This window comes from Pongo pygmaeus, chromosome 2 (genome assembly GCF_028885625.2).
Source record: "Pongo pygmaeus isolate AG05252 chromosome 2, NHGRI_mPonPyg2-v2.0_pri, whole genome shotgun sequence".
Lineage (NCBI taxonomy): Eukaryota > Metazoa > Chordata > Mammalia > Primates > Hominidae > Pongo > Pongo pygmaeus.
This window is the reverse complement of record NC_085930.1, coordinates 121,304,225-121,316,796: the sequence shown is the minus strand read 5'-3', so window position 1 is coordinate 121,316,796 and position 12,572 is coordinate 121,304,225. Positions and strand designations below refer to the sequence as shown.

The 12,572-nt window shown below is 40.7% G+C and overlaps 1 pseudogene; it reads left to right on the top strand.

The window, feature by feature from the left end:
- Positions 1 to 3,246: 3,246 nt before the first annotated feature.
- Positions 3,247 to 3,653, top strand: LOC129033772 (large ribosomal subunit protein eL31-like; annotated as a pseudogene).
- The last annotated feature ends 8,919 nt before the right edge of the window (positions 3,654 to 12,572 follow it).

Here is a 12,572-nt window from a genome sequence, read left to right as displayed (position 1 = left end):
ATCGCGCTACCGCACTCTGGTCTGGGCAACAGAGTGAGACTCCGTCTCAAAAAAAAAAAAAAGTAGGCCGGGCGCGGTAGCTCACGCCTGTAATCCCAGCACTCTGGAGGCCAAGGCGGACGGATCACGAGGTCAGGAAATCAAGACCATCCTGGCTAACACGGTGAAACTCCGTCTCTACTAAAAATACAAAAAATTAGCCGGGCGTGGTGGCGGGCGCCTGTAGAACCAGCTACTCAGGAGGCTGAGGCAGGAGAATGGCATGAACCCGGGAGGCGGAGCTTGCAGTGAGCCGAGATCGCGCCACTGCACTCCAGCCTGGGCAACAGAGCGAGACTCCGTCTCAAAAAAAAAAAAATCATTGTTAAAAAAACAACAACAACGAAAATCTCTAATAAAGCAACTGCAGTAACATATTAATGGTAAGGAGAAGTATATGGGTGTCCACTGTACAATTATTTCAGCATTTCTGTATGTTTGAACATTTTCAAAATAAAGTATTGGGAGGAAGTTACAAAGAAACAAGGATACTTTGAGACAAGAGAGAAGATGAACAGATTTCGTCAACCCTCTTGGTTTGTTTAGGGCACACTTACGCAATTCTCTAGGGGTCTCTGCTTCTCTTTGCATTTTTAGAAGAAGACACAAATTTAGCCTGTGATTCATAAACTCCAACGTGGCGAAGAATCATCTGTGAGATTAATTAAAAATGAAGATTCTTGGAGATCTAGCCCCAAAGATTCTGAATGTAGATGGGGCTTGGGAATATACTTTTGTAACAAGCTCTTCATGTGAATCTGGGAAGAAATCCATCCACATAGAGAAACACTGTTTTATAATGTGATAAAAGTGAAAGCCATTGTGTGGTAGACAGTAGACGTGCCATATTTTCTTTGCTCTGATTGATTTGGGGGTGCCTGGGATTTAGAGACTAATATTTCACCCAGGTAAAGAAATGGGTATCCCTTACATTTTCTTCATAAATTGAAAGACCAAATAAAAATGTTAGTGCTTCATGAGCAACTACTTGTATAGGAAACTCTTTTGATGGGCATATTCACACAGAAAACTGTCACCCTCATTAATGAATAAAACAACTTGCAATAGTCAAATGGTGGGACTCACTATGTTGAAATGAGAAATCTTACTTATGGTGAAAAAAATACAACAAAAAGAAGAAAGGAAGATACACTAAATTTAGGTTTTAAAGAATATTCACTGTTCTTTAAAATTAGATATTTAATTTTTAAAAAAAGAAAGAAAAACACTCACAAGAAGACAGAGATTGGGGAACATAATTTGATGGGATTTCAGACATTCAAAAAATAATGTGGTAGTGTTGGAGACTGTTGCGAGACCTTGGTTCTTGTCTTCTTAGTTTAAAAGAATTTAAACAAGAGACATACAGCAAAAGAGATGCAGCATAATTTATTGCAAAAGAAAAAAAAATTTTGAAAGCTAAGTACAGAATAGACATCACACCCTGAGAGAGAGAGAGAATTCAGGGCAGGCTGCTCGTAAGGATGAGACAACGTTGATTATTGCTGGAGGTTATTGCTAATCATGTATTATTTGCATGATTATTCGTAAGGAGGTGGGAAGAAGTGTTACCGTTAGGTTCGTGCAAGAGTAATCGCGGTTTTGGCCATTACTTTAAATGCAAAAACCACAATTACTTTTGCACCAACCTAGTAGTAAGCATCTTCTGGTTGGTCCTCTGGCTCCACATGTGCAGTAGCTGTGCACGCATGTTCATCCCTCAGGTGTCCCATTAGCATCGTAAATCTCCACCCAGGGGCGTGTTTTTTGCTGTTATGATGAGCAAAAGGTCAGTTTGAGAACAGGTAAAATCAAAGTGCTCATGTTCTCTACAGAAGAAATTTCCTACTGAAGATAGCTTTGCTCGACTGAGTTCAATCACAATTCAAATGCTGAGCCTTATTATGTTAAATGTTGGGGTCACCACGGTTGCTGCGTCCTGAGGATATGGGCAGTTCCTTGACTGCCTATCCTGCCTCAGTACTACTTTTTCAGTTCAGAGTTTAATTTTTTCAGCAGTTCCTGCTAAACAATTTTTCACTGGCCCTGTTATCGGTATTAGCACAGTTAGGTAATACTGTGGATACAAAGTTAGATTATAGATGCTATCCTACAATGATACCACAGTAATGTCCACAGAGGACTATGTTACAAAATAGAAAGAGATATGTGTTATAGAAGAGATACAAATTAAATATGTTGCTAATTCGGAGCAGAGAGAAATAACTTTCAGTTAAAAGGATCACTACAGTGGAGCTTCAAGTTGGGGTTAAACTATACTTCGGTTTGGACATACAGATACAGGGCAGAAAGTATCCAGGCAGTAGGGCGGTATGAAGGAAGGCAAAGAAAGTGTGCATAGGCATAGTGAATGAAGGGAGCAGGGAAGGACAGAGTAGTTAAGGAATAAGCTCGAGATCAAATTTTGGAAGGCTTTGAAAATCAAGCTAAGGAACTGGGCCTTTCCATTATTGTTGGGTAATGAAGAACCCCCAGTGAGTTTTAGGAAGGGGAGTGAAATGATCGGAGCTTTTCCTTGGGGATATTTTTCTAGCAGCCTTGAGCGCAGTGGTTACAGAGATCCAAGTAAGGGATATTGTAAAAGTTCAGGAGAGAGGGAATAGAAGCTTAAACTCTGACGTTAATCACGGGGATGGCACCAAGAGAAACTTGGAGGTAAAACTAGTGAGATTTGAGGACTGATTTGTTTAGAGAGTAAGAAAGGAACTGGAGCAGGTGCCAATATTTCAAGTCTGGGTAACGAGGAGATTGAGGGAGAATAATAACAGAGAGGTAATATAGGAGGCAGTAACTCTTATTGATGTCAAAGTACAAATTTCAAAAAATTAAAAAGATAACTTTCATACAAGCATATAGTAAGAATGCTTCAAAGATTTATCTAACTTATTAATAGGCTGGGCTCATGCCTGTAATCCAGGCAGGAGGATTCCTTGTGTCCAGGAGTTCAAGACCAGACTGGACCCTATCTCTAAAAAAAAAAAAAGAAAAGAAAAAAGAAAAAAAATTAGCCGAGTGTGGAGGCATATGCCTGTAGTCCCAGCTACTTGGGAGGTTGAGGTAGAAGGATCGCTTGAGCCCGGGAAGTTGAGGCTACAGTGAACCTTGATTGTGCCATTGTACCACTGCACTTCAGCCCAGGTGACAGAGTGAGACCTTGTCTTAAAAAAATAAAATAAAATATTGCCTTTCCAACTTGGACCCAGCAGAATGGCTCCCTCAAAGAAGGGTGGCCAAAAGAAAAAGGGCTATTCTGCTATCAACGAGGTGGTGACCCAAGAATACACCATCAACATTCACAAGTGCATCCATGGAGTGCGCTTCAAGAAGTGTGCCCCTTGGGCACTCAAAGAGATTCGGAAATTTGCCATGAAGGAGATGGTAGCTCCAGACGTGCGTGTTGCTACCAGGCTCAACAAAGCTGTCTGGGCCAAAGGAATAAGGAATGTCTCATACTGAATCCGTGTGCGATTATCCAGGATGAGGATGAAGATTCACCAAATAAGCTCTATACTTTGGTTACCTATGTACCTGTTACCACTTTCAAAAATCTACAGACAGTCAATGTGGATGAGAACTAATTGCTGATGGTCAAATACATCAAAGTTATAAAATTGCAAAAAAAATTACCTGATTTATTAGGTAAGTAATCAGAAGAATGTAAAACCGGTTTATAGGAGGTTATGAGAGGCGTGTGTGTGTGTCTGTGTGTGTGTGTGTGTGTGTGTATTCAGTGAAAGAAAAAAAATAATGCTAGAATAAGATTGCTAGGTTAAATCCAAAACTGGTTTATGGTTTACAGGACAATAAAATTGTTAGCTTTATGATGAACTCTAACACAGAGAAATCATTTTTATCTCCCTCTAACAAAAATAATTTGCAATTTACCAATTTTCTATAATTAATACCTTAATTACGGAATCTGGGCCCAACTCAGTAATAAATACTAACTCAGAGAAAATTGTCTTTTCCTAGACGATCAGATGACCCTTAGGAGGGTTTTGTAGACAATGCTCTAGTCTAGGGGTCTGCAAACTTTTTCTTTAAAGAACCGGATAGTAACTATTTTAGGCTATGAGAGCCATATGGTCTCTGTCGCAACTACTCAACTCAACTGTTGTTGTAAAATAAAAGCAGCTGTGGATGATATAGTAACAAATGGGTGTGGCTGTGTTCCAATACAACTTTTATAATAGCAGGCAATAGGCTGAGCACAGTGGCTCATGCCTGTAATCCTAGAACTTTGGGAGGGCAAGGCAGGCGGATCACCTAAAGTCAGGAATTCAAGAGCAGCCTGGCCAACATGGTGAAACCCCGTCTAAAATACAAAAATTAGCCGGGCATAATGGCAGGTGCCTGTAATCCCAGCTACTCAGGAGGCTGAGACAGGAGAATCGCTTGAACCCAGGAGATGGTGGTTGCAGTGAGCCAAGATCGCGCCACTGTACTCCAGCCTAGGCGACACTCTGTCTCAAAAAAATAAAATTAAATTAAAAATTAAAATTAAAAAATAATAAAAGCAGGCAGTAGGCTGGATTTGGCCCACAAACCATAGTTTGCTAGCCCCTGCTCTAGTTCAGTAGTTCTCAAACTTAAGTGATCATGAGAATCCCCTGGAAGGCTTGTTAAACCACAGATTGCTGGGTCCAACCTCCAGAGTTTCAGACTCAGCAGATCTTGGGTGGAACCTGAAAATTTGCACTCCTAACAAGTTCCCAGGTGATGATGATGATGCTGGTCTAGGGACCACACTTTGAGAAATACTGTGCTAGTATGACATTGAAAGGGCACTTGGTAATCCTTATTTCCAGGTTTTGGGTCATTTGTTCCAACAAAGGGAAGATGAAGAACTCAGATTAGGGCACACTGAGATTGAGGGGCCAGAGGGCATCAAGCAGAGTTTGTGGTAAATAGTTTCAAATTTGGATCTGGAGGCTGGGCGCGGTGGCTCACACCTGTAATGCGAGCACTTTGGGAGGCCAATATGGGCCAATCACTTGAGGCTAGGAGTTCAAGACCAGCCCGGCCAACATGGTGAAACCCTGTCTCTACTAAAAATACAAAAATAAGTCGGGCGTAGTGGTGCATGACTGTAATCCCAGCTACTTGGGAGGCTGAGGCACCAGCTCTGTTTAAAAAAAAAAAAAAAAGATCTGGAGCATTGGAGGAAATAAAGCGTTTGGGAAATACTCATAGAACTGAATAGTTACAGTCATAAAAGTGCTAAAGGGATGAACTTATACGAAGAAGAGGATTTAGGCTAGAACTTTGGAAGGAGTAGAAAAGAAGGTGAAGAAGAGCCAAGGAAATAAAGCAGTGGTTAAAAAGCAGGAAGAGACAAGAGCAGTGATGTGAAAGGCAAAGGAAGAGTCTTAAATTGTATGAATATTTCCAAATTCCACAAAGTGTCCAAGAATGCCAGATAAGCAAGAACTTTGGATCAGAGATCTCCTAGGAGAGACAGCTCATCAAAGCTCCTCTCCCAACAAAACTAGACTAGAGAATAAGCAAGTAACATCATCAACCCCCACATTTTCTTTACACCAGCAGAGGGCCGCAAAGGCAAAGGAATGCTAAGGCTTCTACACTCACCAGAGCAGCGTTAGTTCTTAGGTGTCATTAGGGGAAAAGATTGTGTGTCACTTAACCTCCTTGCTTCCATCATTATTTGGGTATTTTAGTCCAGGACAGTTTGACCACGTGAGTGAGGGATGTGATAAAGAAAGGAAGGAGCTTCTGGGTGCCTGGGGAAGGGAAAGGGTGGGATCCAATTTGGAATTTGGATTGCAGGGAGACCCTGTCATCCCCAGGCAGCCCTAACACAAAGTCTAACCTCAAAATGAGTGCCATTGCAGGTCATAGAATCAATCCTACAGGTTTTGTCTTCATTACTGATTAAATTTTATTTTTTGAAAATATGAAACATTGATAAAGGTTTCAAAAGTAGAAATATACAAAAAGGTTCACTTAGAGAAATGTCACTCAGTCTCTATGCCTTCCACCTGATTCCCACCCACCCCTCCACTGTAAGTAACAAATTTTGTTAGTTTCTGGTTATCTTTCCTGTGTTTCTTTAGTGGAAAGGGACAGATATAGATGGGTATGTGTGTTACATATATATTAGTACTTTTTATTTTCATTTATCAATACATCCGAGGAGTTACTCTATGTCAGTTCACAGAAATCAATTTCATTCGAAAAAAATTGTAGTTACTCCATCATGTAGCTATGTCCCAGTTTATTTAGCCAGTTTCCTATCCATACGCATTTAGGTTGTTCCCACTATTTTGCAATTACAAATGGTGAATAAATGTGTGAATATTACTTTTGTATTGTGAATAATACTTTTGTATTACTTTTGTATCTTTAGGGTCAGTTCCTAGGCATGTGATTACTGAGTAGGCATATGCAATTTTGTTAAACTGCAAATTTCATTCACTAGAGGCTATACTATTTGGCACTCCCACGAGCAGTGAAGGAGTGCATGTATTTCTCCATTGCCTCTCCAACAGTGTGGTCAAGCCTTTGAATTTTTTTCATTCTGATAGGGAGAAATAATATTTCAGTGTAGTTTTTTTTTCTTTGAGACAGTTTCCCTATGTCACCCAGTCTGGAGTGCAATGGCATGATCTTGGCTCACTGCAACCTCTGCCTTCCTGGCTCAAGCAATTCTCCTGCCTCAGCCTCCTAAGTAGCTGGGACTACAGGCATGCACTACCACGCCCGACTAATTTTTGCATTTTTAGCAGAGACAGGGTTTCACCATGTTGGCCAGGCTGGTCTCGAACTCCTGACCTGAACTGATCCACTAGCATTGACCTCCCAAAGTGCTGAGATTACAGGCGTGAGCCACCGCGCCCGGCCTCAGTGTAGTTTTAATGTGTACTTCTCCCATGAGGAAAGCTGAACATATTTTCATATCAAGGGCCATTTTTATGTTATTTTTGATTTGTCTGTTCATGTCTTTTTTTTTTTTTTTTTTTTTTTTTTTGAGACAGAGTCTTGCTCTGTTGCCAGGTTGGAGTGTAGGGACACAATCTCGGCTCACTGCAATCTCTGCCTCCCAGGTTCAAGCGATTCTCCTGCCTCAGCCTCCCGAGTAGCTGGGACTGCAGGCACGTGCCACCACACCCGGCTAATTTTTTGTATTGTAGTAGAGATGGGGTTTCACTGTGTTGGCCAGGATGGTCTCGATCTCCTGACCTTGTGATCTGCCTGCCTCAGCCTCCCAAAGTGCTGGGATTACAGGTGTGAGCCACCACGCCTGGCCAAAACAGGGTTTTGCTTTGTCGCCCAGAGCTGGATGGAGTACAATGGCTTGATCTCAGCTTACTGCAACCTCCTACACCCGGGCTCAAGCCATCCTCCTGCCTCAGCCTCCTGAGTAGCTGGGACTATAGGCACGCACACCCAGCTAATTTTTGTATTTTTTTGTAGACAACCAGGGGTTCCTTACAGGGGTTCTGTAAAATAGACTATTTTCAAAAGACTACTAAGAGGTCATTTGCCTTTTTCACTGTGAGGACATTTGTTTGCACTGCTAGTGGAGTAAAACTGCCAGCACCGTAGCACAAAACAAGGCAGTGGTACCAAACTCTATTTGTGGTCATTGTATTCTTCACCACTACATGGGAAAAAATAAAGCCAGTTTCACTTAAAAATTCCCTTGATGAACAAGTAAATGATTAATTTTGTTACATTGCAGTCATTTAGTACCAGTCCTTTTACAATTCTATGTGATAAGATAGGAAGTACACCTACAGCATTTCTGCTGCATGCTGAGTGACAATGGCAGCTCTAGGAGAAGAACTCGTGCTATTGAGTTATAAGTAAGCAAAACTAGTCACTTTTCTCACCATCTTACTTGAAAGAACAGGTTTCCAGATTTAGGTATTTGGCAGACATTTTCTCAAAAATGAACAAAATAAGCCTGTCAATACAAGGAATACAACTGACAGCATTTGTTGCCATTCATAGCATTTGAACTTTCCAATAAAATTAGCATTTTGGAACACTTGTATGTACCAGTGAGCTTGATAGCTTCCCAACACTTAGACTTTTCTAGTGAGATTAGTAGTAATATTAACAAATGGGACTTTTTTTTTTTTTTTTTTTTGAGATAGAGTCTCCCTATGTTGCCCAGGCTGGTCTCAAACTCCTAGGCTCAAGTGGTCCTCGCATCTCAGCCTCCTGAGTAACTGGGACTACAGGTGTGCACCACCATGTCAGGCTACAGTGTGATTTTTTTGAAGAAATGTCAATATTTGGAAGATCCTTTTTTGTGTGATTTTTTTGATGAAATATCAATACTTGGAAGATCCTTGAAACTCAGTTAACTGATATTTTCTAAAAGACCGATAAATTGATGTTACAAACTCACATAGGGGTAACAATCTATTCAAAGTGTAGGATAGGACCAGGTGCGGTGGCTGACACCTGTAATCCCAGCACTTTGTGAGGCCAAGGCAGGTGGATCACTTGAGTCCAGGAGTTAAAGACCAGCCTGGGCAACATTGTGAAACCCCATCTCTACAAAAAAATACAAAAAAAAATTAGCTGGGTGTGATGATGCGCCCTGAAAGTCCCAGCAACTCTGGAGGCTGGGGTGGGAGGATCGCTTGAGCCCAGGAGGTAGAGGTTGCAGTGAACTGAGATGGAGCCACTGCACTCCAGCCTGGGTTACAAAGCTGTCTCAAAAAAAAAAAATTAAAATTAAAAAAAAATTTTTTTAAAGAGTAGGATAGACCAATGGATTCCACACTACATTTAATCCTTAAAAAACTAACACTTGTCAAATTTTAGCCTCAAAAAAGAAAATTCACAATTATTTGGAAAAGCTATTAACATATTCCTATCTTTTCCACCTACATATCTGTGAAGCTGGATTTTCTTCATAGAATTCAACCAAAACAACGTAACACACCAAATTGAATGCAGCAAATATGAGAATCCAGCTGTTCTTCTATCACGCAAGACATTAAAGAGATTTACAAAAATATAAAACAATGACATTATTTTCAATACTTTTTTTGTTTGTTTGGGGAAAGTTATATTCCATTAAAAATGTCATTTATGTTAACCCGTAAAAAATTTGTTATTTATAAATGAATTAATATTTAAAATGTTTACATTTTATTCCAATATGGTAAATATAGATGAATATTACAAACATTTTCAAAAGCTCTTTGGGGTCCCTAATAAGTAGGAGTGCAAAGAAGTCCTGTGACCAAAAAATTTGAGAATTGCTGTATTTAAGTTTTAGAAAATATTCCTAACCCAAGATAAGATGGAAAAGAGTTGTTACCAACTAATTCTAAAAAGACTGTGGTGATATAGTGCGACCAAATGTGTATATGTGTTTATAATTCTCCCCTTCTCTGTTTGTCTCTCTCTCTCTCTCGTGCTCTGTGTGTGTGTATCCCTAATTTCTCAAAGTATTTTGTGTGTGTGTGTGTATCTGCAATTTCTCAAAGTATGACTATTGCCATCTACTCTCTAATTATCTTCAGCTGATTGAGAAATACATTAAAAAATTTTTTAAGTGTAGCCAAGTAAAATAGAGATATCTTTTAAAATATCCTTGAATTCCAAGCACCTCTTCACATTAATAACCACATATTTTTAATTATATGTATGGATTACAATTTGGTAAATCAGTAAAACCAAAAGTTGCTGGTGTTCATTCCTGCCATGTCCCTGTTACTTAAGAGAATACAATGTCAGCTATTCCTGACATTTCCTGGTATAAGATGCCCAAGAAATTACTAGGCAATGGACATAAACACTTTTTCATTTTTCTTTTAAACATTGTTCCTATTTGACACAAGAGTTGTCCAAATGTTTTAAATAATTCCTCGTATAAGCCAATTTTGCTACCTGTTGGCTTAAACTATAATAAATGAAGTTTCTTAACATAATAGTCATGATTTCCCTCAACCAAACCACACCCCTATAATCAGTTAAGAATTACACTTCAGGATGTTTCCAAATAAGGTATTCATATGTCTTAGCCATTTTCTAGGCCACGTGGCTCAAGAAAGAAGAGGTGAGAATTCTAGCAAATTATCCTATACTATACACAGCTTGAATTTCTCCCTAGGGTTTATTAAAGTTTAACCTATTATAATGAAATATTCACTCATTTTTTCCTATAATTTTATAAAATGATAATGATCACAGGATAAGTCTTATACATTCAGCAGGAATTGGCTGGCATCATTTTCTACAATCTTATTTCAGCATGGGGAATATCTATTTAGTAGAAACATTAGTAACTGTTACATGAAGGAAGAACTCCCATATTCTGGGATTCTGCCAGTTTAAACAGCTAGTAATTTCTGTCTAAATGAAAGGCCCCGAGTGAGAAAACTATAGTGGATATTACCATTTGGTTCATTATTCAGTTCCATGAGGAGACTTATAAAGTGACATTTGATCATTCTACAGAAACAAATTTGACAGGTACTACAGCAATCTTATATGAACTCTTTACAAAGAACACAAACGGAATTGTTTTATGAGGTCAACATAATCTTGATATAAAACACTGACAAAAACAGGGGAAATGAAAATTACAGGTTAGGCTTTCTCATGAGCATAATGCAAAATTCTAAAAAAGTTAGCAAATCAAACTCAGGAATACAATACAACTAATATATTAAGATCAGCATAGGGATTTTTCCAGGAATACAAAGTTGGCATAATTTTTTTTTTTTTTTTTTTTGAGATGGAGTCTCGCTCTGTTGCCCAGGCTGGAGTGCAGTGGCACCATCTCAGCTCACTGCAACCTCCACCTCCCAGGTTCAAGTGATTCCCCTGCCTCAGCCTTCTGAGTAGCTGGGACTACAGGCATCCGCCACCATGCCCGGCTAATTTTTGCATTTATAATAGAGATGGGGTTTCACCGTGTTGGCCAGGATGGTCTCGATCTCCTGACCTCGTGATCTGCCTGTCTCGACCTCCCAAAGTGCTGGGATTACAGGCGTGAGCCACTGCGCCTGGCTGGCTTAATATTTTAAAAGGTAATGTAGGCCGGGAGCGGTGGCTCACGCCTGTAATCCCAGCACTTTGGGAGGCCGAGGCCGGCGGATCACGAGGTCAGGAGATCGAGACCATCCTGGCTAACACGGTGAAACCCGGTCTTTACTAAAAACACAAAAAATTAGCCGGGCGTGGGGGCGGGTGCCTGTGGTCCCAGCTGCTGGGAGGCTGAGGCAGGAGAATGGTGTGAACCCGGGAGGCGGAGCTTGCAGTGAGCCGAGATAGCACCACTGCCCTCCAGTTTGGGGGACAGAGCGAGACTCCATCTCAAAAAAAAAAAAAGGTAATGTACTCATACCATTAATAGAAAAAAAGAAAATAATCTCTATAGATGAAGACAGCATTTGATAAAATTAAACACCCATTCATGATAAAACTCATAGCATAAACTGACTAGAAAAAAGCACTTCCAGGTGGGGCGCAGTGGCTCACGCCTGTAATCACAGCACTTTGGGAAGCCGAAGTGGGCGGATCACCTGAGGTCGGGAGTTGGAGACCAGCCTGACCAACATGGAAAAACCTCGTCTCTACTAAAAATACAAAATTGGCCCGGCGTGGTGGCGCATGCCTGTAGTCCCAGCTACTCGGGAGGCTGAGGCAGGAGAATTGCTTGAACCCGGGAGGCGGAGGTTGCAGTGAGCCAGGATTGCGCCACTGCACTCCAGCCTGGGCAACAAGAGTGAAACTCCGTCTCAGACAAACAACAACAGAAAAAGAGCACTTCCCTTTTTTTTTTTTTTTTTTTTTTTTGCCAGGACCTGTTCTCATCTGAGAGTACTTCCTTTTTTGATAGTGTCTCTACAGAAAGCATGCAGCAAACATACTTAATGGTGAAATATTGAAAGTTTTTACTCTGGGATGGGGAACAATTAAAGATGTTTCCTCTCACCAGTTCTATAATAATCTGTATTGAAGTATAGGTGTAATAAACAAGAAGACATTACAAAGGAAGAGATAAAAGTCATTATTTGCAGATTACATAACTACATGTAGAAAAATCCAAAATAAATTACAGGCGAACCATTACATTAATAAATGAAGAGGTGGCCCCGGGTGCGGTGGCTCACGCCTGTAATCCCAGCACTTTGTTTGTTTGTTTGTTTGTTTGTTTGTTTTTGGAGACAGAGTCTCACTCCGTTGCCCAGGCTGGAGTGCAGTGCCATGATCTCTCAGCTCACTGCAACCTCTGCCTCCTGGGTTCAAGCGATTCTCCTTCCTCAGCTTCCTGAGTAGCTAATCCCAGCACTTTGGGAGGCTGAGGCGGGTGGATCACTTGAGGTCAGGAGTTCAAGACCAGCTGGACCAACATGGCAAAACCCGGTCTCTACTAAAAATACAAAAATCAGCCAGGCATGATGGCGGACACCTGTAATCCCAGCTACTTGGGAGGCTGAGGTGGGAGAATCGCTTGAACCAGGGAAGTGGAGGTTGCAGTGAGCTGAGATTGCACCATTGCACTCCAGCCTGGGCGACAC